Source organism: Oncorhynchus masou, unplaced genomic scaffold (assembly GCF_036934945.1).
Source record: "Oncorhynchus masou masou isolate Uvic2021 unplaced genomic scaffold, UVic_Omas_1.1 unplaced_scaffold_2456, whole genome shotgun sequence".
Classification (NCBI taxonomy): domain Eukaryota; kingdom Metazoa; phylum Chordata; class Actinopteri; order Salmoniformes; family Salmonidae; genus Oncorhynchus; species Oncorhynchus masou.
Window position 1 is genome coordinate 13,586 of NW_027008909.1, and position 6,056 is coordinate 19,641.

Consider the following 6,056-nt stretch of genomic DNA (forward strand, 5'->3'; position numbering starts at 1 on the left):
CTGTGTAAAACCTTGAATTGAATGAGACGATGTCTGGAATTAATGGAGCATGTGTGGATATACTCCAAGCTCTCTTCCCAGTCTGCCACAGAAATGTCAGTCCCTAGTTCTTCCTCCCATTTTGCCTTGATGGCATCTGTGGAAGGTGTGCTAACAAATTGAAAAGCATCATATAGACGCGATATCAGTTTATCTGAGGTGGGGTATAATTTTATGCATCCGTCAAACATGGAAGGTTTAGCATTCCCAAATGTTGGGAGGTGTTTTCTAACGTAGTCTCTAATTTGTAGGTATCTGAAAAAATTACTTCTGGGAAGATTATAAGTTTCCCTCAGCAACTCAAAGGAAGCAAAGGTCCCTTCTATGTATAAATCCCCTATGGTACTTATCCCCAGCTCTCCCCATCGCTCAAAGGTGTTATCAAGGTTAGAAGGGGCAAAGGAGGGATTCTTGGCGACAGGGAGCATGAATGACATTGGTCTAAGCTCAAAGTGGACTTTAATTTGCTTCCAGATTCGGACTGTGCTATGTATAATAGGATTGTTACAATAAAGTGACATCTCCAGATTGACAGGCGACAAAATCACAGCACCAATAGAGAAGGGGTGACACTCCTCACGCTCCATACTAAGCCAGCTGGATGACGGAAGTGTGTCATCCAGCAGAAACGTAACAACGCGGAGGTTAGCGGCCCAGTAATAAAATATAAAATTTGAGAGAGACAATCCTCCGTCCATCTTGGATTTACAGAGGTGTTTTTTACCTGTCCTGTGTGTTTTATAATCCCAGATGAAAGGATTGATAATTGAGTCCAGTTGTTTATGAAAGGATTTAGGTATGAATACTGGGACGTTCTGATATAGGTAGAGCAGTTGTGTGAGGAAGACCATTTTAATGGAATTAATTCTTCCGAGGAGAGAAATTGGGAGAGTTCTCCAAAATAGTATGTTTGCTTTGAGTTTTTGTATCAGAGAGGGGAAATTCTCTTTAAATAGTAAGGAGTATTGTTTGGTAACTACAATTCCTAGGTAGGTACATTTTTCTGAAATGGGAGATGTTCTAGCCTGGAGGTGTTTTGTGACCGTATGGGCATTAATTCACTCTTGTTCCAATTTATTCTGTATCCCGAGAAGGTACCAAACAAATTGATTACATCAAGAATAGCTGGGATACTAGCCTGGGGTTCTGTTACATAGAGGAGGATGTCATCTGCGTATAGGGAAATCTTATTTAGAGTATCTTTAGTATTATAGCCGTGTATTGCTGCATGAGATCTAATCATCTGAGCGAGGGGTTCGATAATTAGGGCAAAGAGCATAGGCGACAGCGCACAACCCTGCCTTGTCCCCCTGTTAAGGTTATATCGGGGCGACAATGATTGGTTAGTGAGTATTCTGGCACAGGGGTTCCTATATAAAAGCTGGATCCAATTTATGAACTCATCTCCAATATTAAATTTCTGTAGGACCTTGAATAGATAGGGCCACTCAACCTGGTCAAAGGCCTTTTCGGCGTCAAGAGATATGACGGCAAGGTCCACGTTGGGTAACCTCTGAGAATACATAATATTGAAGAGGCACCTGAGATTGAAGAATGAGTTTCTGTTAGGGATAAAGCCGGTCTGATCCGAGTGGACCAATTTGCCAATTAAAGTGCTAAGCCTGTTAGCCAGAGTTTTTGCTAAAAGGAGAGATATTGGTCTGTATTATTTTATTTTACCCTCACCCCAGGCAAGCCAGTTAAGTTTTAAGGAGATATTTTGGTCTGTTACTAGAGAACCACTAGCCGCCCCATGTATGACCCTGCCGCCCCATGTATGACCCTACCTCTTCTGGCTCTTTACCCTTCTTATGTATAACTGTAATGAATGCTTCCCGTCCAAAGTAGAAGGAGAGCTCCATCCTCATTGGCCTGAACCAACATTTTGTGCAGGTAGGAGAGAGCATGTTGCTGAATGTTTTATAGAATTCACCAGGGTATCCATCTGGGCCCAGGGTCTTGCCACTCTTTAGAGATTTAATTGTTTCTCGAATTTCATCAAGAGATATTTCCTTATTCAGGAAGTTAGAATCTTCCTGGTTCAGGGCAGGAAGATTACAGTCCTCCAAAAATGTTTGCATAATTAAGGGGTTAGGATCCGCTTTAGATGTATATAGAGTCTCATAAAACTGACGGAATCTGTCATTGATGTCTTTGGGGGAAGAGAGTAATTCCCCAGATGCGGATTTAACTTTGTGAATCATTCGGTCACTCACATTTTTTCGAACTTGTCTGGCGAGTAATTTGTGTGGTTTGTCACCAAACTCAAAATCTTTTTGCTTGGCATAGAGAAAAGATTTAGCAATTTTATCTGAGAGAATCTGATTATATTCAAATTTTAAAGAGGTAATTTTTTTATGTTTCTCCATAGATGGGTGGCTAGCATTCTCCCTATTCAGTAAGTGAATTTGTCCCTCCAGTTCTTCCAGTTTTCCTCTATTTTGCCTACTCCTGGCAGCCTGAAAGGAGATGATACAGCCTCTCAGATAAGTCTTTAGTGTTTCCCACAATAATACTGGGGAGGTCTCTGTGTTGTCATTGGTATCAAAGAAAAATGTAATTTTGTTTTTAAGATATTCACAGAATGTTGGTTCTGTGAGGAGCTGAGGATTCAACCTCCAGACCCTCTCGTTTGGTACAATGTCACCCAATCTCAGGGAGAAGGTGACTGGACTGTGGTCCGAGATTATAATATCATGATACCTCACATTACAGGTATATGGGAGTAGTCTAGCATCCAACAAAAAGTAGTCAATTCGAGTGTAAACATTGTGAACATGAGAGTAAAAGGAGTATTCCCTACCCGTAGGGTTAGCGATCCTCCATATATCAAATAAGTTCGAATTTTTTATGTAGGTATTCAAAAAATTGGCTTGAATAGGAGGTAGGGGTTCTCCGGGTAGAGGATCTATCCAAATACTGGTCTAGCACACAGTTAAGGTCCCCTCCAATGACCAGGTTAGTATGGGAGATATCTGGAATCAGGGCAAGGACTCTTTTGAAAAAAGATTGGTTATCAATGTTTGGCCCATAGATATTTAGTAGAGTTACTGAGGTAGAGTGGATTTCTCCTATCACGATCACATACCGACCCTCTTTATCCGCAAGGGTGGTTTTATGTAGAAAGGGAATTCCTTTCCGTACCAGAATCGCTGTGCCTCTCGTTTTGGCAGAGAAGTTAGAGTGATACACTTGCCCCACCCACCTACACTTGAGTCTGCTATGAGAGTTATTCTTCAGATGGGTTTCTTGCAAAAATATAATATCAGACGAGAGTGCTTTCAGGTGGGCTAGGACCTTGCCCCTCTTAATTGGTTCGTTTAAACCCTTGACATTCCAGGAAGTGAATGTAAGCCCCGCCCTCCTCTCGTTTGTAGTTCCTATGGTGGCCTGCATACCATGTAACTTGATAAAAAGTTAAGAAAACGCACAAAACCATCACGATCAGCATATGTAGCACCTACACCCGAGCAGTATCCAACCCACCCCTCCCCCCCTACAAGCACCTTTACTTCCCACCCTGTCCCCCTAATTTCCCCAACACTTACCCCCCCATCAACCCATATTTAACAGGCATGCACAAACAGGAGAAAAACCAAAAGGAAAAATAAAAATAATAAACACATTATAAACGCGACCTCGAACAAGAGGTAAAACAAAAATTAAATCCCAACTATACGTTCACCTCTCACTATCCTAGAACTTCTACAAACATATGAACTGAGGAGGCTCCCGCGAATAAAGTGTTCAGTTGGCATCTAATAAACCTAAACAGAATAAGTTGCAACTTAAACATATTGCGCATTTAAGCGTCATCCTGGGTCAATCCCTGAGATAAGCAAGATATAGCCTCAAGATTATATTGCTAAGCACTGCCGGTCCAAAAATAAACCATCCGCAACCAACATAGTCAGCCGTACCTTTAAATACTGTGGGTCAGGAGATTGGAACAAGGATTTGCTAAACTTTCCCCCTATTTAATTTTTATGTTTAAATAAAAAATCAAATTTAAAAAATTATATATATACATATATATACACATACACACATGCATACACATACATACATATATACATACACATACACACACATACATACATACCTACATACATACCCACACAAAAAAATTGTATATAAAAATATATATTTAAAGAATATGTATATACATCCATAAGCACATATACACATACAAACATTCATACCCCAGTATAACAATCTACACTGATTTAAAATATACACATACATAATACTAACATGCTAAGAGAAAATAGTAATAAAGTACAAATAGTAATTATATGTACGCACACCTACACAGCCATAAGCACTAAAGAGGGCTGGTGGGGCTCTAATCGGGAGAGCGGCCCACAGCTAGACAAAGGCAGAACGGCACAAAACATCAACTTGCTAACCAGGTGTCTGCGTCTGCCCCTTCCCAACCATCACCCCCAGTCCCCTGCAAGCAATAAATAAATGGTATGGTAGTAAGAATAATGTAAGGATTGTAAAATAAATAACCAAACAAAACAAAAGTGGGGGAATATAAGTATATCCATCCAAAAGTGTCAGTGATCAAACCTGGAAGTAAAAATATGCATCGCTCTGAGCACAGCCGGGATGAAAGTGAATTTAACCTTAAATGAGAGCTCTGACCATCCTCCATTGGTCGGCTCAGCGTCTTACATGTTCGGTAGCCCTTGTTGAGCCCGTTTAATACGGTTTCACCCAATATGGTATAGTATGGATTCGAGTCCATGAGCAGACCCTAGCACGCAATGACAAGGCACTCTAACCTGTACGGGGGATTGGTGTATATCCCCGGATAAACTTCTCTGCGTCCAAAACCGAGGAGAGCCAAATCTTCTCACCGGAAGGCGGTGTAATTCTTAGTCTTGCAGGGAAGAGCAAGGCTGGGCGAAGATGGAGTTTGTAGAGTTTGGTCATGACATCTCTGTAGTCGGCACGATGCTTTGCCACATCGGGCGCATAATCCTCATATACACGGAATGGATGCCCTTTATGTGACAGGTTGCCCCTCATTCGAGCTTCACGCAGGATAAGATCCTTGGTCTTAAAACTGTGACAACAAATGATTACTGGGCGGGGCGTTGGCCGGTCCAGGCACTGGGACAAGGGAGCGTGTGCACGGTCCAGGTGGAGGATCCGAATCCAAAACATCCGATCCCATTGCATCCTTCAATAGCTTGGCAAAGAAGTCGGTGGGGCGAGAGCCCGCCTCTACCCCCTCTGCCAGACCAACAACGCGAAGGTTATTACGTCTGGATTGGCCCTCCAGGTCTACCACTTTCACAGAAAGCCTCTGCACACTATCCTGCAATGACGTGCATAGCTTCTCTAACTCGTCGATCCTACCAGCGTTGAATTCAGAAGCTTTCTCAAGGTCCACAATACTCTGGCCATGCGAAGCGACCGTTCGACTGATGCTCTCGATTTTGGTATCCAGTTCAGCAATATTGGCCTTAAGATCCTCAGCTATAGCAACACGTAGCTCCTCCAAAGCCCGATTAAGTTCTGTAATTGTCACGTTGTTGCAGGTGCCTCCCGCCATGTCTGTCTCGTTGTTTAGTGGGGAGTAGGCCTCCGCTGGGGATTTATTGTCCTTTGGCCACTTATTACTCGGCATTTTCATATAAAAAGTTACAATCTTGTATTAGAATACCTTTGTTGTAAAAGTGCCATAAAGTAGGTTAGTTAGAATTTCTCAAAAAAGTTGCAGGAGCCTCTCACGCACAGCCGTTTACTCCGTGCCAGCTCCGCCCCGACATTTTTAACTAATGCATATTGTAGTATCTGGGATCTAAATCTGTTTATATTAGTTACTGTGCTGTTACTAAGCAGTAATGCATTACGGCAGTGTTACGTTACTACATCAAATAGGAAATGCACATGCGCACTGGAATGCCGGGAACTGTAGAGCTCGAGGGGTTTTTGACTAAACGAAAACTAACTGTACTCCCGTCTCCTGCCTGGTCATTTCTCCACAATACAAATATTACACA